At 39.9% G+C, this 19345-nt stretch overlaps 1 protein-coding gene and 1 long non-coding RNA gene across 2 annotated transcripts in view; one reads left to right on the forward strand and one right to left on the reverse strand.

Moving 5' to 3' along the window:
• The window catches only part of LOC121511350, a 119337-nt gene extending 115521 nt beyond the window's left edge, over positions 1-3816 (forward strand). Inside the window, exon 3 of the long non-coding RNA XR_005992040.1 lies at positions 3649-3816. This is a non-coding gene — a long non-coding RNA (uncharacterized LOC121511350). The remainder of the gene's footprint in view (positions 1-3648) is intronic.
• The window catches only part of khdrbs2 (KH domain containing, RNA binding, signal transduction associated 2), a 194470-nt gene that overhangs the window by 69972 nt on the left and 105153 nt on the right, over positions 1-19345 (reverse strand). The window lies entirely within an intron of this gene.

Below are 19345 nucleotides of genomic sequence, written 5' to 3' on the forward strand. Positions count from 1 at the left end.
TGCTGGTGTACTCTAGGATGAGATAAATGCCCACTTGCTCCAATTTTAAAACATCAGAGGTGCATTTCCGCATCAAGTGAAAAAAACAAACAAACAAACAAACAAACAAAAAAAACATCCTGTGCCTGAGGTGATTGAGCAGATGTACTTCACATCCCTAAAATGTTTAGCTTTGTTTCTTCTTTGCAAAAACTACAAAATGATTATAACTCAATATGCTGTGGACCGTTTCACAACTCCATGGCGTACAAATGATGTAGTGGGCATCTACACCTTGGAAGTAAACAACATGACTGCTCAAAAGGCGGTCATCATTGTTCACTATCAGTGGAGCCAGTTGAGAAAATAAACTTGCGAAGCTGGTTGGAAGAAAAGCCTAAAAACATCTTTTCCACTAAGAAGGGCTTTCAATACCATTCTTTGCTCTACTTTTCATAAATTAAAGTTTTCATCCAGGTGACTGACTTTAACGCTCGCCATTGTTTCATAGTATGCAGGAAAACTAACCCCACCCAACAGCTCCTGCCTTGCTCTGCTTAAAGCCTGTGCAACATGTTGGAATAAGGTCGTGCCATGATGTTTAAACACTGAGATCTAACCACAGTGTATGTGTGACTGAATTTTTGATTTAGACCTTGAGTGAGTTATTTACCTCTTTCTTGGCTTGGTTTTATCTGAGCAGGGCAAATATCAGAGCCCATGACAACACCGGTCTTGATAGGGAATTACCCCACCCCCCAATGCATTGACAAAAACCACAGAGCAGTTCATCTCAGTACAGTCTGTTGTTAGCTGATGTCACTGCCTTAACTGAAAGTTAGCAGCCAGCTTCATGCTGTATTTTGGTCTACTGTGTGGTAAATCCCCAAATCTATCTGTCACGGTGGTCTACAGGTCATTAACTCATTGAATGCCATTGACGTATATATACGTCAAAGTGTTTTTTCCGGAGGCTGGCACAAGGGGGCGCTCTAACGCTCCGTGTGAGTAATTTTGGGGCTTCTGGGATATGTAGTCGAAACATGGAAGAGACGGTAGATCAAAGCCACAGAGATAAGAGCACGAAGTGGTGACCCTGGGGTCAAAGAGCAGAGCGATCGTTACGGAGGTAATCTAAGCTAAAAGTTCTAAAATAGACGCTAGAAGAAACTTTAAACTTTTGCCTGAAAAATCGCTTACTCACTGAAACCGACACTGAACTTAACAACAGTGAATCCAGGGATCAGCGCTTTCATTCATCTGCCTCGGCTGGCCAAGAGGCTAAAGAATGCCCCGAGGTCTCCCCCCGTGCGTCGGAGAAAAAAGGCATCCGCTCACCAGCTTGATGCATACAGCGACGACACTTCAGAGTTGGACTTTTCAGACCCAGACTCTGAGGAATGGCTGCCGAGTGAGCGTAGCGGATCTTGTTCTCTGTCCCAGAGCAATGGAGGTAAGTTAGCATTAGGAACCCACTGATTATTCAGCCAAATTAATCGAATGAAACCATCACTCATACACTCCTGTGATTTCAGAAGCAGACTTGAGAGAAGAGCAAGCCCCATGCAGTTCTGCAACACCGTCTGCTGGCAGAAAAAGAGGTAAGAACAAAAAAAAATCTATATTATAGATTATATATTATATATTATATATATAAAACATATTATATAGCTATTATATTACTTCTATAATTTACAGGTAGTGCCAGGGGACACACAAGCAGGAGAGGACGTGGGCGTATCGGGGGTCCCGTGGAGGCTGTCCAGTTTCAGCGTGTGAATGACATGACAGTGACTGGAAGCATTGTTATTTATTTGACAATAAAATAACATTTGTAATACAATTTTCAGATGTCTTTTATGTCATTGAAGCCAAAATTGTAACATTCAAATCACTGTTTTACTTGACAGACTCTCTTTCACAAAATGCATTTTTCTTAGCTTTCTAGAAAAAAAGTGTTCTTCTTGGTGAAACTAGCCTCTATTCAACTTAAGATAAATCAAGAACGAGATGCAAACAAACATTTTTTTCCATGATGAAATAGAGAGTTTCTTCTTTCATTTCAGCCATTCTGTGTTTTCAGAGTCATAGTACAAAATATTCTGTGGGTCTTGAAAGATGACACAAAATGGCCAAAAATGCTGGCACAAGCCACTTTCCATTTTGTAAAAGGGCTGGCACTCAATCATTTGAAGTATCATAACAGGGAAATTTGTGCCAGAAAACAGTAAATTTAACCCCAGCTTCTGTCTCTGCTCCGGCACAGGGCCAGACAGCTGTGCTTTGATCAGAAGCATTGTTTTTTAATTTGAGAGAATATTTCCTGATGTTGTGGCCGTGGCTTTAACTAGTCAGCTGACATGCCCACAACATCCTAGAGTAGCTACTACTGCCCCTTTTTTTATGATACTGAAGCTTTATTTTATTAACTTAGAAAATTTTTTCATAACCGAAATTTAGCCGGCTGGTTGAGAACACAGTGGCCTGTAATACAACAAATATGAAATAATTTTTTTTTCATCACTAGGGACTGAAGCCAATTGGACCATTCAGTTGTTTCAGACTGAAGCTTTGTAAGATGGATCTGCCTAATGACAGACATGGAATCTGGCCATTCCATCAGCTTTCCAAGGTTCAAACTTACCAGGTCTAACTCTAGTATAATACACTTGATTTCATTTGCAATGGTTTCCTTTACACAAACAAACAGCAAAAGTAGCAGAGGGACTGGGAACTGGCATAAAAATTTCACTGCTGTGTTGTGTTTGGGTGGAGTTTTGCAGAGCGACAAGACACGCCAACGCATAACAGCCTGGGCCACTATGGCATAGATTTGACATGGCAGTATAAGCCAGGTTTTAATCAACTCGGCCCACCCCTCATTGTGTAAATCTATTCATAACCCTAAGGCTTAAAGCAAATGCAAAACAGGTATCTTATTGAATAAATGTTCCAAAGTCATTGTTTACACCAGGCTGTAAAAATGTTAATTTCTGCTGGAAAATTTGGCACTTTATAAAGGAGTCTAATGGGGAATCCTTGGCTTTGACAACTAGCCTCAAGTGGACGCTGGAGTTACTGCAGATTTTCTATTCACTGGCTTCGTTTTTCAACAGTGGATTTTGCAGCATGGTTACCGGCTGAGCTGACCAACTGGCTAGATTGTATCTCTTCTTTATCCTATATCTTTGTGATATTGGTCTGTTGGCTCTCAGAGCATTTCTAAATGCCTCCTCTAGTCTTTGACATTTTTCTGGCAAAAATAAAGATAAAAATTAATGTTTGGGTGATAAATCTCACCGGATTCACTCTTTAATTAAACAACATGTTTTCGAGATGGATATCCTCTGAGACCTTGAGACAGGAGAAGCTGTGGAAATGTTATTTTCCGAGTATATATAGTTCTCCAACAAAAACAAAACACTGCAGAGATAAAAAATCAGAGATAATATATCAAACACAGCCCCCGAGTGCATTTTATAGCTTTCTGTTGGATTATTAACTTGGTTTTAAACCATTGTACTCCCAAATTTAGAGAATATCAGTTAACCCTAGGGTATCTAAAGGGACGCTTTTATTCCATACCTTTCATTTTTGTATGATGTGATCTCTTCTATTTCATATGAAGATGTCAGGAAGATGTTTATCATGTCTTTCTTTACTGAACAGAGCTGAGAATCCAGAGGAAGAAGACGGCTTATTCAGAGACCGAGCAGATTTATGGCATACGGTGATGTGGATGAACCGATTTTCAATTTCCAAGAGCTAACAAGACGTGTGTAGAAATGTATCTCGAGTTAGATCAGCTGACGCCTCATCCATCTAGAGTACCTCACCACTCGCCTCTGTCTGGTGAACAGGATGTTTCAGAGAGAAAAAAATAAAAACCCTGCACAAATTATCGTGTGTGCAGTGCTGGATGTACAGAATTCATGTGTGAGATACATCATGTTCCCTCACAGTGGGCACACGCAGCAGGTCAGCATCAACATGCAATTTACAGGGACATGAGGTTTACAGACATGTAGTCACACTGCAGAAGTGGCACCCTAAGTCAAACTATTTTACAATATTTTAAACATTTTGTCACATTGATGTCCAATGTTAGTCACCAGGTGTATCAACAATCTTGCAACTGAATTTAAACAACACATTAAGAGGGATTTCTCCCTATATTGGGCAATCAGATACCTAGAGGTAATCCTTCAAGCTTTGTGTGGATGCACCTCAATGTGTTTATGTGACATGTGACAGCTCAGGCTGCATACAGAGGGGTTCTGGGAAGCCTTCAACGAGATTAGATTGGTAGTGTAGACCCAGCACGTACTGGCCCACATTAAAGACCATCCTTTTAACAGACGTGATCTGCAGTACTGTGTTAGTAAAAATAAAGCATGGCTGCATTTATGTTCCTCCAGCCTTGCTCAGAGTAATGGGAATTGTAGCTGTTTTTTGAGATTTAGATCATTTGGCTCAGCTTAGTGACAAAAGCCAGTCTTTTGGCTCCCAAATGGCTCTTCATTTGGGACCGTTTTGCCTTTTTTACTTCTTTAAAACAACTACAAAGATAAAAAAAAAAAAGGAAACAGTCTCTCAAATAGGACAAAAACAGCTCTTAGAGCCAGCATTACTCTCTCTTAACTTGTCATCATGTAATGAAATGCCACTTCACTTCACCACTACCCCACAAGCAGTGTTCCAGCTAAATCAGTTAAAGTACTCAGATTACTTTTAGTTTTGCAATTCAAGCAACCCATTAGTTACCTTTTCTATAAAAGTGATCTACTACTGAAAGAGAAATCCCTTATTTTCTTCCTCTTTTGTGGCTTTTAGCACACGGTTGAAGGTGGGATGATAGTGGGCCTTCCTGTGTCAGTAAGCTGGTGGCAGGGCTTAAAGTGAGAAAAAATCCTGTGTCTGGAACTTTTTCCAGGGGGGATACCTGTCACAATTTGAGATATTGGGAAAGCGGCTACAAAAGAGCAGTTTCATGTCTCAATGTTTTCATTTATTAAGACAATTTTACCATAATGCAGTGGTTATAGCAAAAAAAAAAAAAAAAAACATTATATGGAAATGAATGATCTTCATAGATGATGAACTTCACAGAAGTGTTGGTGCCTGAAGGTGATTAGAGCAGTATGATTTGGAAATTAGACCTTGAGACGGATCAGACAGAGGAGCAAATGAGCTCCATTCATACTGATATTTGCTGCTGTGATCCTTTTATCATTAATTTTTTTAACATTAGGCAGGACCAACTAACAGCTGAAGTCTTTTTTTGTTTTCATCCTATTTACTTAAACTTTATTGTGTTCTAGAGACTGAAGTATGTGTCTGTGTTCATCCTTAAACTGTATTTTAAGTCCTTGACAGGTTACAAGATGACCTATAATCATAAAGTGACTTATTATAAGGGTAATGGATATTGACAGTTTTGTCAGAGCAATTTTGTCTTCAGTTTTTTTTTTTTTTGCATAAATTTTTGCATAAAAATTACCAGGGGCTGGGTGAGCTTGAAAGACAAATCGTGCTCAGTGATGAACGTGCACACGCATATTTACTGGCACACACACGGTCAGTTATTGATGCTGGTACATCAGCTGTGGTTGTTGCTCCTGGTAACCGCGTTGTGTGGGAGAGGGCGAACAGCTGCTCTATGAGCGGGGTCTGACTCATGACGTGGTAGCACTTTTTTTCCCCTAGTTGAATATCCTAGCTTTCTCGAGCACAAATTAAGTAAGTAAGTAAGTTAGTCAAGTTTATTTGATATAGCACCTTTCATAAAACAAGTCACAAAGTGCTTTACAAAACAAAATATAAAACAGCAAAAGATACATACAAATAGCAAGAATAAAAGACAGAATTAGTACAAACATACAAATTTACAACAAATGATCAAAAGCCAGCCCGGACCTGAGGGTTCTGCTGGGGATGTAGGGATGGAGCATGTCGGCTATATATTCAGGTGCTTGATTATGGAGGGCTTTATAAACAAAAACAAGGGTCTTAAAGTGAATTCTGAATTTCACTGGAAGCCAGTGTAAAGAATATAAAACGGGTGTTATGTGGGTTGATCTGCTGGACCTGGTTAATAGTCTAGCAGCAGCATTCTGTATCAAGTGTAGGCTCTCAAGTGAGGATTTATTGGGGCAGGTAAAGAGTGAATTACAGTAATCTAGACTTGAAGAGATGAAAGCATGAATTAACATTTCTAACTTATTGTGTGAGACAATGGATTTTAGTTTAGCTATATTTCTTAAATGGAAGAAACACAAACGGGACAGTGATTTGATATGTTGATCAAAAGACATTGATTGACAAAGTGCAGAAGCAAGCACCTGCTTCTCTTAACTTCTTACACCAGCTACCAAAAGGCTTATCATCTTTTCCTATCTCTTCTATCCACGCCCAGCGCCATTTATTTTTTAATCCTTTATCAACTAGGAGGGCATCTTCCCCAGGATTCATGAATTTACTCTCCATCCTACTCTCCTTCGACGTGACGTTTCTCTACTCATGCATCTATGCAGCATAGGATTCAATTGACCCACATTTTTCCATGACCCACCCCATTCTACTTCTGATTGACTAATAATGCTAGTTTGAGAGCAGGAGAGTTGTGCTCCTCTCATATCAATGGCAGACGAACTCATAAACTTGAGATTGATGGTGATGATATCAAGAGGTTTTTAAAAAGTATATAAGACATTTTTATTCCGCAGCCAAACGCAGCATGCCGGAAATCCGGCACGGTGCCGGAATACTTTAAGCCCTGTGGTGGAGCAGGAGGGCCAAACAGGACTACATCTGTTTTTTTTCTTCATTAAGAAGTCACAGTTTTGAGCCAGCCAGTCTTTGATTCTTTTGAAGGCAGTGGAGTAGTGATTGTAGTGACTGTGGGCAGGGGCTTCTTAGTGGGAGGTAGGGCTGTATGCCATCCGCATAAAAATGGAAATCCAAGCCATGTTTCCTTATAAGGGCAGTGGCAGCAAATAGACTGAATACAGGAGCGGGGGCTAAAACAACCCCGGAGGAACCCCAAAGGCAAGAGAAAGATGAATCATTAAAACATTCTTAAAAAACTTCTATTATCCAGGTGTGGTTAAAGGAGATTTAGTGCTTGCCCCTGGATCTTAGCCCAATCTTTGAGCCTGGAGATCAGCAAGTTGTGGTCGACTGTTTCGAACAAGGCACTCAAATCTAAAAGAACTAAAAATAAACAGTTAAACAATTGTTTTTGTCATTTTAATTTTCTCTATGCAGAATTGACCACTAGTCTCCCATTTAGTTCGCTGTGGTGTAACATCATCTGCAAAGAAAAACAATGTAAAAATGCATCATCCTGGGGTGCAGATGGCCTAGTGGTTCTCAAATGGTGTGGCAAGGAACACTAGTGTGCCTTAAGGCAAGTCTAGATATGCCATGGGAATTCGTACAACCATACGTTACTACTATATGTACGTTACTATTCGTTACATTACTTCAGATTTACCGCAAGTACTGAAAAAACCCTGAGAATGGACCCCCCCCCCAGATTGTGATTTCAGTGCATAAGTGTTGGATTGGTTGCATTGGTGCTAGCATTCTGACTAACAGTTGAGCTGAAAAGCATGGCAAATTATTAATTCATGCAACTTTCAACCAAGTTGAAATTTTTTTCTACTCATTTTTACCACTTGCTTGACAACTTCAAGTGGTCAATCTACTGCTTTGTAGCATTTTTCTCACGTTATTACTACTTTTGACCCATTTTTGCCACTTTTTTGGAACTTTTGGCCACATCTAACCCATTTTTGCTACCCTTTTGCCCATTATTGCTATTGTTTGGCCATTTTTGCCCCATTATAATCCTTTTAAAACCTTTAACCACTTTATTTCAATTTTAACTCATTTTTGCCACTTTTCTACCATTTGTAACCTATTTTGCCATCTTTTGGACACTTTCAACCCATTTTTGCCACCTTTTTTGCCAATTTTCGCCCACTTTAGCATTAATTTGGCCACTTTTTTGCCCGAGTTTGTCCTTTTAACCCATTTTTACCCCCTTTTTACAACATCTAACCCTATTGATGCCACTTGTTACTCATTTTTTCCATGTTTTGACACTTATAACACGGTTTTGCTACTTTTAAGCCATTTTTTGGGCCACTTTCTTGCCAATTTTTGCCCATTTTTAACTGTGTTTTGCCACTTATTGCCCAATTTTGCCATGTTTTTTTTCATCACTTTTAACTCATTTTGGCCACCTTCCAGGCCCTTTTTGCCAACTCCATGATCCCCCAGTTGGCAGGGCCTCAGAAAGCTCTCCCCTTTATCCCACCTTAGGGTCCACCTTGCCTGTAACATAATTCAAAAAGTCTATTTTGTTTTGATATTAATTTGTTGTGCCTTGAGATTTTGGCTTGACCTTAGGTGTTCCTTGGGTGAAAAAAGTTTGAAAACTCCTGGCCTAGATGTTAGGCTCTGGCCCATGTACGTGGGCAGCCCAGGTTCAAGTTTGCCTCATGGCTTCTTTCTGGCATGTCATTCCCCAATCTCGCATCCCTGTTTCTTACTCCACTGTCCTGACTCAGTCCATACAGACAATAAAGCCCCAACACAAATCTTGAATTAAAAACAACGCATTATCCTTTTTAAATACAAATAAATGAATAGAATTCAATTATCTGATTCCGACTCTTCGTATAGAACAAAACTTTTTAAACATGGAAGAAGAGTCATTGAAAAAGGCTCAGTGCATGTTCAGTTGGTTAGTATTTGTGCTGAAAAAAAAAGAAAAGAAAAAAGTATTATAACAACGATGACTCTTTACAGCTCATGGGAAGCGCCAAAGTTGTGCTGCCTGCTGAGCACAGCACATGCTAGTGTCAAAGCACAATTTTCTCCCCTAAATATATTCAGAAAAATCATCATACTACATGCTGAGCTGCATAACAACCTGCTAAAAAATGTCCTCATCCTCCCGCTGCACATCAGGCCGGCTGATCCTGAGGCACAGACAGCAGCCTCACAGCTGCAGCAGCTGTTAATCTACATCTAGGATGTTTGTTTTTTGTGCTGTTTGTACGTTTTTCAGCATGAGCTGCCCCTGTCAGCTCACAACAAAAGGACTCGTTCGGTTGTAGATCTGGACTTTGATTCTTATTAACCTTCATTATTTGGACTGGTGCTTGTTCATTTAACTGCATTGTGCTGCTTAATGACTATAGATGGTTTGATATTGAATACAGCGGAGAAACAGCGCTGCTATTGAGGGCCAGATGTAGCAAAGCGCCCTCTGTGATACCAACATACTCTAGGCATTGGCATAATTAGCTATTGTGCGCTATAAGAGAATCAAATTTACTCCTATTGTATGCTGAAAATGTGTTCCTTCAAAAGTATAGTTCTTCTATAGTCACCTTTGAACATACTGCTCCTCTCTCATTTACACTTAATAACCGGCTAAGCATGAAAAAAATGTAGAGAGCGTGGATTATTCCTCAAGATAGAGCACAAAGACTCTGGATAGACTCTTAGCAGCATGGATCCAGTCTGCAGCAATGGAGCCCAGTAGAGGTGGAAAGTAATGAAGTATAAATACAAACCCAAATTCCCAAAAAGTTTGGACATAATGCATAAAATGGACAAAACAAAGCACAGTGGTTTGCACATCCTTTTCAACTTACACTATATTGCCAAAAGTATTAGTTCACCCATCCAGTAATTGAAATCAGGTGTTCCAATCACTTCCATGGCCACAGGTGTATAAAATCAAGCACCTAGGCATGCAGACTGTTTCTACAAACATTTATGAAAGAATGGGTCGCTCTCAGGAGCTCAGTGAATTCCAGCTTGGTACTGTGATAGGATGCCACCTGTGCAACAAGTCCAGTCATGAAATTTTCTCGCTCCTAAATATTCCACAGTCTACTGCCAGTGGTATTATAACAAAGTGGAAGCGATTGGGAATGACAGCAACTCAGCCACGAAGTGGTAGGCCACGTAAAATGATGGAGTGGGGTCAGCAGATGCTGAGGAGCATAGCGCGCAGAGGTCGCCAACTTTCTGCAGAGTCAATCGCTACAGACTTCCAAACTTCATGTGGCCTTCAGATTAGCTCAAGAACAGTGCATAGAGAGCTTCATGGAATGGGTTTCCATGGCCGAGCAGCTGCATCCACGCCATACATCACCAAGTACAATGCAAAGCGTCAGATGCAGTGGTGTAAAGCACGCCACCACTGGACTCTAGAGCAGTGGAGACGCGTTCTCTGGAGTAACAAATCGCGCTTCTCCATCTGGCAATGTGATGGAGGAGTCTGGGTTTGGTGGTTGCAAGGAGACAGTACTTGTCTGACTGCATTGTGCCAAGTGTAAAGTTTGGTGGAGGGGGGATTATGGTGTGGGGTTGTTTTTCAGGAGCTGGGATTGGCCCCTTAGTTCCAGTGAAAGGAACTCTGAATACTTCAGCATAGCAAGAGATTTTGGACAATTCCATGCTTCCAACTTTGTGGGAACAGTTTGGGGATGGCTCCTTCCTGTTCCAGCATGACTGTGTACCAGTGCACAAAGCAAGGTCCATAAAGACATGGATGAGAGAGTTTGGTGTGGATGAACTTGTCTGGCCTGCACAGAGTCCTGACCTCAACCTGATAGAACACCTTTGGGATGAATTAGAGCGGAGACTGAGAGCCAGGCCTTCTCGTCCAACATCAATGTGTGACCTCACAAATGTGCTTCTGGAAGAATGGTCAAAAATGTCCACAAAAACACTCCTAAACCTTGTGGAAAGCCTTCCCAGAGGAGTTGAAGCTGTTATAGCTGCAAAGGGTGGACCGATGTCATATCAAACCCTATGTATTAATATAGTGTATATATTATTAACTGCAGTCCACAGAAAGGATGTTTAATGTTCAAACTGATAAATGTAGGTTTTTTTTGGGGGGGGGGGGCATTCTCATTTATCCCTGCAACTGTAAAAAAAAAAAAAACTGTAATAGGAGCATGTTTACCACTGTGTTACATCATCTTTTCTCTTAACAATGCTCTGTAAGCTTCTGGGAACTGCAGACAGTAATTGTTGAAATATTTTCAATAGGAGACAGGTCTGACAGTCTAAATGTGCACAGTCTAATGTGGCTTGGCATTGTCTTGCTGAAATAAGCAGGGGTGTTTATTCTAACTAAAAGCATATATTCCTCCAAAACCTGTGTGTACTTCTCAGTATTAATGGTGCCTTCACAGATGTGCACGTTACCTATGCCATAGGCACTAATACGCCCACACACCATCACAGATGTGGGCTTTTGAACTTTGTGTTGTTAACACTTATGATGATCCTTTTCCTCTTTAGCCTGGAGCAGTAGATGGTCATTATTTCCCAAAACAATCTGAAATGTGGACTCCTAAGACCACAGCACATGTTTCTACTTCAGACCAGTCCACCTTAGATGAGGTAAGGCCCAGTGAAGTCAGTGGTGCTTCCAGATGTTGTTGATGTTTGGCTTTCACTTTGCATGGTGGAGTCTTCACTCACATCTGTAGATGCAGCAGGATATACTATGATGACTGACGGTGGTTTTCTGAAGTGTTCCTGAGTTCATGTTAGGGATGGGCAATTAATCACAGATGAGATTAAATCACAGTATGGTCCACTGCTATTTTCAAATTGCAGTACAATATTTCCTTAACTTGAAATGTGTTAAAATATCAGTTTAATACAATTTTCTTTGCAGCAGAAAGTATTTGCACTACATATTACGTATACATTCATCCATCCATCCACACATCTTCATCGGCTTATCTGGAGCCAGGTCGCAGGGGTAACAGGCTAAGCCAAGTCCACCCAGACGTCCCTTTCCACAGCACCACTTTCCAACTCCTGCTGGGGGATCCCGAGGCGTTCCCAGATCAGACAGGATACATAATCCCTCTAGCAAGTTCTGGGTCTTACCCAAGGTCCATGGGGAGGCATCCAGGAGGCATCCTGATCAGATGCCTGAACCACCTCAACTGGCTCCTGTCGATGCAATACATTTATCTTGTTTTATAACAGTTCACAAAAATCCTACTTTTCCTGTTCATGTATATGATTTTCTTAATCAAAACGAGAATAACATAAAAACTAAATTCCTTGCAACTGCATGTTGAGAACATTGTTCTTGAACTGTTGGAGAATTTGCCCAAACAGACTTCAACCTTTACGTTACCATCACCTGTTAATACCTACCTACAGGTGCATCTCAAAAAATTATAATATTGTGGAAAAGGCATTCTTTCCCCAGGACTTACTTCAGACAGATCAATTTCCAGATATTCTAGATTTATTGCAAACAAAATGCATTTCCAGACTTTTTTGTTTTAATCTTGATGATTACAGCTCACAGAAATCAAAAATCCACTATCTCAAAATATTAGAATATTGTGAAAAAAGTCCTATTTGCGAAGGATTCCTGAGCCTTCATTCTCTCGCTCTGGTTTACTACACAAAACCATAATCATGAGTAAGACTGCTGACTTGATAAATGTCCAGAGGACAATCATTAACACCCTTTATCAGGAGGGTAAGCCACAGAAGGTCACTGCTGAAAGGTCAGGCTGTTCTCTGAGGTTGTATCAAAGCATATTCATGGAAAGTTGACTGGAAGGGAAAAGTGTGGTAAGAAAAGGTGCACAAGTAACATGGACGAACTCAGCCTTCAGAAGATTGTCAAACAAAGCAGATTCAAGAACAAAGGGGAGCTTCACAGAGAGTGGCCTGAGGCTAGAGTCAGTGGATCAAGAAACACCACAAACAGAGACGTGTCCAGGAAGTGGACTAAAAATGTCATGTTCCTGAACCACAGACAATGTTTCAAGCATCTCACCTGGGCTAAGAAGAAAAAATACTTGCTCAGTGATCCAAAGTCCTCTTTTCAGATTAAACAAGATTTTGAACTTTGTTTGGAAATCAAGGTCCCAGATTCTAGAAGACGATAACAGAATCCAAGATGCTTGAAGTTTAGTGTTTTCAGTTCCGTCAGTCAGTGATGGTTTGAGGTGCCATGTCATCTGTTGTTGTTGGTCCATTGTGCTTTATCAAGTCCAGAGTCAACGCTGTCAGCCATCTACCAGGAGATTTTAGAGCACCTCATGCTTTCATCTGCTGGGGAGCTTTATGGAGATGCTGGTTTCCTTTTCCTGTAGGACTTGGCACCTGCCCACAGTGAAGCCAAAACTACCAGAAACTGGTTTGCTGACCATAGTATTACTGTGTTTGACAGGCCAGCCAACTGGTCTGACCTGAACCCCATAGAGAATCTCTGACTCACCAGGCTCAACAATACAGACAAGCTGAAGGCTCCTATCAGAGCTACCTGGGCTTCATAACACCCCAGCAGTGGCACGGACTGATTGGCTCCATGACATGTCGCATAGATGCAGAAACAGTTACTGAGTGCATGAATCCAGTATTTTAAGATAGTGGATTATTGATTTTTGTGAGCTGTAAGCTGTAATCATAAAGATAAAAACATAAAAACCTTTGAAACATTTCTTTTTGTGTGGGATGAATCTAGAATAAATGGAAGTTTTGCTTTTTGAATTAATTTCCTGGGGGAAACGATTTTCATGATATTCTAATTTATTGAGATGTGCCTGTATATTTCCAAGTCTTTTGCTGCACTGTGCCAACTTTTTTTTATTTTTTGTGATCAAATTTTTATTAACATTTTCAAAGATATGCAGTTCACTGTAGAAACAATTTTATATTACACGTCAAGGCATATCAAATTAAAATAAAACAAAACAGGACCAGAAAAAAAAAAAAGAGATTACGAATGTCCCAACTTTTTTTTAACATTCTGGAGGAGTTCAGAATGTGTGTCTTTCCAGAAACCAGTAAGCTAAGTAGTTTAAACACTGAAAATGTAGTTTTTGTGCTGTCTTCAATTGAATTTAGATTGAAAGGGATTTGCAAATCATTATACTATCTTTTGAGTCAATTTTTCACACTATCCCAACTTTTGTGAAACTAGGGTTAGTGGTCTGCTACTTAGTTATTGAGGATGTTTTTAGATGGGTTCAAAACAATACTGAGACCTCTAAATGATCCTCAAATGCAAATCAGGCTACCTTTAGGAGGGCTCCAGTCAGCTTTGTAGTAGAGATGTTCTTCTGGCTACGTTTGCTTTACAGTGAGTATATATGCAATCATGTGAATCCAACAGATTAGCTTAATTTCAACACTTACCCACCATAGCCACCCCTAATAGCAGGCTTATTGATGTTTGACTTCACATTTGACTTATGCAAAAAAAAAAAGCTGTTGCCACTTATCTGGTTCAAGCAACTGTGCCGTCCCGTACGTGCCAAAATGCTCCCCACTGCAGTTTGGCCCGAGATGAGGACCATGAGCTCATCCAGCTGAGAGCCGGATTGCCTGTTCTACTCTCTCTCTCAGCTGGCTCATACTGTAGTCCTGTGATTATGTTCCTGTTTGCATTTTTCTCTTTTCTCTGAGCTGATGGTGCAGACAGCGTATATCTGTAGTCAGATTTTGCTTCACTGCAGATCTGAAGGCTCCAGTAATGATAAGCTTTCTCTTTTGAGTCGCTTCAATGACAAACTGCGCCTTTATTTCTGCACAAGAATTCACTACTTATTCATACAGAAATCTAAGGAAAAAGGCTCAACTGTTTGTAGATTTGATTGCGAATTTTTACTAATAATGATACATAGCTGATGAAATGTGTTCCAACCAAACACAGGGAGTTTTCATAAAAGAAGGCAGAGATGTAGATTGATTTTTCCTGTGTAATAGATGTGAGCACAGTTGAAAGCTGGATTTGTTCGGTTATAGGAGTAGGACATTTATTTTTCAGACATCATTGAGCTGACAGCCGATAAAATTAATTTCACTTTGGTTGAAGATGGAGAACATTTCAGTTGTTATGATCAGAGATGGATTAGAAAAGAGAGGAGTACAGAAAAAGTGAAGAAAAGGGTGCTGCACGACTGTGGCGGTTCATTTTTTTTCAGCAGCAACCAGCAGAGTAAATCACTTAACAACACACGAGGCATTGTGGGATATAGACTTGTCTCTCTGTCCTGCTGCCTGCTGCATCTCTTTGACTTTAGTTCGGTTTCTGGAGCAAAATGTCAAACCAGCAGGGTCGATGTGCCTCTGCTGCGGTGTGGGAGTTCTCCTCGTGGGCAGGCAAAGAGCAGAAACAGTGTCGCGCACCACTTGGCTCAAATCAGATATTTTTGAAGCATGATCATAAATTTATTCCTCTTTGTTCTTCTGAGAAAACTTGTATTTACAATGCACTGTCTTTGGCGTAAAAATCTGGAAAATCTTATTTAAAAAGGGACATGACAATTTAGAGTAGACTTATGATCTCAGAACCACCATGTGGCCATGATCGGGACTTCAGGGATGATGGGAATTATTTCTTGCCCAGAAAAGCCACAAGAGTTCTGCTTTATTGAAAACAAATATCCAGGCAATGACTACTTCTTCCAAGATGTTTTCAGATGGATAACATACACACCAGAGTGAATTATTGCTGTAAATTATTGCATTAGCTCCAATTATACTTTCATTTGATTCATTTAAGGGCTTTCAGCATGACTTCAGATGTGAATAATGCCAGAAATTTTATTTTGTCATTTAAAGATCCTCATAGTTAATTTGTCGTAGTGGGGTAACATGGATGCTACTGGTTGTAGTGTTTTCCTGCTCTCACAGTGCTCCATCAAAAGTCTCCTTTCCCTCTAAAAACATGGCAGACAATTTCAAAGTAATATGCACCTTTGATATCAAAAATTTCACTTTTTACCATTCCTTACAGCTGTTAAGTCTATTTTAAATTTTTTAAAATTTTACTGGGGTGTACAGTATTATCGCCAGCTGTTCAAAAACTGGTTTATAAAAAAATATGCCCGCATTAAAGCACAAGAACAGTAAGCATAGTGTGCGCCTCTGCATGCACTTCCTTTTATCATTTTTTTCCTCCGTCTTTCTGCATAAAAGCTTATATGCTCTCTTTTCCCCCATTGCTTAGAGGAATTATGAAAATAATAATCCTCAACTATTATCATACGGCCTGGTGAGCTCTGTCCTGACACTTCACGAGAAGCTTATTAACAATTGGACTACTATAGAGCCTAAAACAACCAACAAGCACTGATTAATTTCATTCAAATTTCAAATGAAAAGGGGTTAAGATAATTTTAAGTGTTTTAAAAACTGTTGATGACTTAAATGTGCTTGACTTTGCTGCTGCTGATTTGCTGAATTTTTTATTTACAGCATTAGAAAGTTGTTCTCTTTCCTGGCTTGGTTTTATTTGAGAAGGGCAAATATCGGAGCCCATGACATCGCTGGTCCTTATGGGCTACAATGAAATAAAATAACTGTGCTGTCTGTCTCAGTACAGACTGTTGTTAGCCGATGTCACTGCCTTTACTGAAACTTTAAAGCGAGCTACATGCTGTGTTTTTGTTGATTGTGAGGTAAATTTCCCAAATCTACTAGCCACAGTGGCTTACAGGTCATTCAAAGTATCGAAACAGAGAGATTTGTGCCAGAAAACAGTAAATTTATTCTGATCATAGGTCACCATAAGGTCAGGTGGCAGGCAGATTGCTGGAGTTCTTATCTAGTTTTACTTGAATCAGATGCAGCAGGGACTAACATCTTACCTGCTAAAGGGGTTTCAATCCATATTTCAGTTTTCTTGAGTCCTGGATGATTAAAAGAAGCAGACTATGTCTGTCTCTCTACAAGCAGCAACGTTTCGTCCTGTGTGTTAGCACCGCAATGCTAAAGTTTGGTAAAGTCACAAATGATACACACGGTCTGTTCCTGCCAAGTCTGTCACAATAAAAGCCTTGAATGCTAAACATTGCTAAAGACTTTTATTCTAAAGAGCAACACTTGGGACCTTAACAACAGAGATGTCTCATAAACAGTAGAGACATAACTTCACATGACTTAAAAAATTGAGACTCAAGGAAAACCTGAAGAGTGAAATACAGGGTCAGAAAATGAAACTGGGACTTTCTAGCTCTAAACTGTCTGTCCAGCATAGCAAACAGATGATTTCTCTATTCAGACTGAAGCATTTTTTTTTAATTTGAGAGGACTGTATTCCTTTTGAGAGGGTGTGGCTTAAGCATATTAAACAACACGCCCACATCATCCTAGAGCAGATTTTACTGCATCAGTTTTCCTGATTTTGAAGCTTAGTTTCATAACTTCAGAGATGTTTTTCATTACTAAAATTTGCCCTGGTGGTTCATAACAAAGTGGCCTTTAATACCTTAAATTTCATCATTTCTCATCACTAGTAGGCCTTCTATAGAGAGGTGTCAAATCATTTTGAACCAATTTAATTTACCACAGGTGAACTCCAATCAAGGTGTGGAAACATCTCAGCAAAGATCCAGAGAAATGGGAGGAACCTGAGCAAAAATTAAGTTCTGTTTTCCCTTTGTCATGATGGGGTACTGAGTGTAGATTCATGAGAATAAAAACTTTTGTTTTTGACTGTAGCATCAGGCTACAACATAACAAAACGAAAAAAGTAAAGGGGTATGAAAACGTTCTGAATGCACCGTATATGGATGATGAAAAGATACCATAATGTCTCTATCTGCCATTATTGCTCAGTCCTAGTAAACTATCACAGCTGGCACAAGCCCTTAATGTTAGTAGCAAATGAAACCCATCCTAAATAAGAAATAACTCTAACTGTGCTACATCCATCTAGGAGAAGCTTGTGTTTTATGTGAGTAGCAGCTAATGCAGCCTCACGCTGATGGCTTCAGGAGATCAGGAGCAGACTTCAGAGGTTCGGATGAGGTCTCCTCCACTTACTCCTCTCCCCTCAGGATTTTCAACTTCAAACTTTTAGTCCTCAGCCCCAAATGAAGCTAAATGAAGTGACTTTTACTTGAGGTAAATACACGTAGCTCCCTCTGGAGACACTTAAAGCTTTTTTACCAACTTTTTCATTTGCATTCATACTCCCTGAACACCGTAAACAGACTTTGATATCTAAAATCAGCGAAGTTACCCTTTAATTCCAATAAACAGAAAATTTACATTATTCTGCCTGTTGGAAATACAAGGATTACAAATAAGTGATATAAACAACGTGTTAAACCCTTGGTGATTATTTTCAACCAAAGTGTGCCCGTAAGCCGTTCCCTCTGCAAACACAGTCCCCATCCTGAGCCTGTGAAATAAGGTAAACAGCAGGATGTGCTCGCCACTCTCTGCCAGAGGCAGGGAACATCTGTCGTCATGGATACTGACAGATGCCTGTTGTGTTACATTATGTGCAGTTTACTTGCAAATCCATAAGATCTCTGAAGCATGTGGCCTATGCTGTAAAATTAATGGTGTGGTCTCATTTTTTATGTTTTTATTGGCATGGTGGTATAGATGTATTGTTAAAGAAGCCTTACTACGAAGAGGCTGTGTTTATTCTTGCAAAGAAAAGACGATACAGGGAAGGAAGATAAACCTTTCATTTACTGGCTGTTTTTGTTTTGTTTGTTTTTAAGAAGGATTGTGTATATTGAACAATGCTAGTCATCCACAGTTCTTTTTTTTTAGTGCTGTGAATGACATATGTCATATTTTAAAATTGTATTTTTATATAAAAAGATAAATTTTAGCACCCCACAATTATTTTGCATCATCCTGTTGGCAGATTTGCACAAAAGAACATGCTGCTGCTTGTTGAACATGTGCACATATTTAAAAAAAAAAAAAAAGGAATGTACGACAGCCAATTTCGTGTCCTCTAATTGATAACATTCCCACTCAGAACAATTTAAAACACACAATACTTCATTTTTCCCAAGGGATGTAAAAGAATTGAGAGCTGGGACTCTGCCAGAAAATATTTATAGTCTTGCACTGAAGTGAAGCCTCATATCTGCTGCAGTTTAACCAATGAACCGCCTTAAAAAGCCCCTGATAATCTGTGGGCATCAAGAGAGGACAAGCTGTAAAGAATGATTCATATCAGGATTGCAAACACTGGTGTGAATTGATTCAAATTTACAGAATGCATGTTTTAGCCATGTTTTCACACACTTTCACACTCAGCCACTCTGAGCACAGCAAATCTGCTACTGTGCTTTCTTTAGTTTAACAGATGCAGCAGGGCGTGTGTCATCCAGCATGTCAGTCAGGCTGCTAACACTAGCAACGCTAGCTCTCAGTGTCAGTAATGCACATATGGCTGTGTTTGACATGCTAATAATGTACTCCCTGCACTGTCTTTGGAGCAGTAAGTCATTCAGAAGGTCCTGATTTAATCAGAGAAAGTGTTAGGATGCACACTATGGACTCTACACCACGTCAACATTATTATGCAAATGAC

Source organism: Cheilinus undulatus, linkage group 6, assembly GCF_018320785.1.
Source record: "Cheilinus undulatus linkage group 6, ASM1832078v1, whole genome shotgun sequence".
Classification (NCBI taxonomy): domain Eukaryota; kingdom Metazoa; phylum Chordata; class Actinopteri; order Labriformes; family Labridae; genus Cheilinus; species Cheilinus undulatus.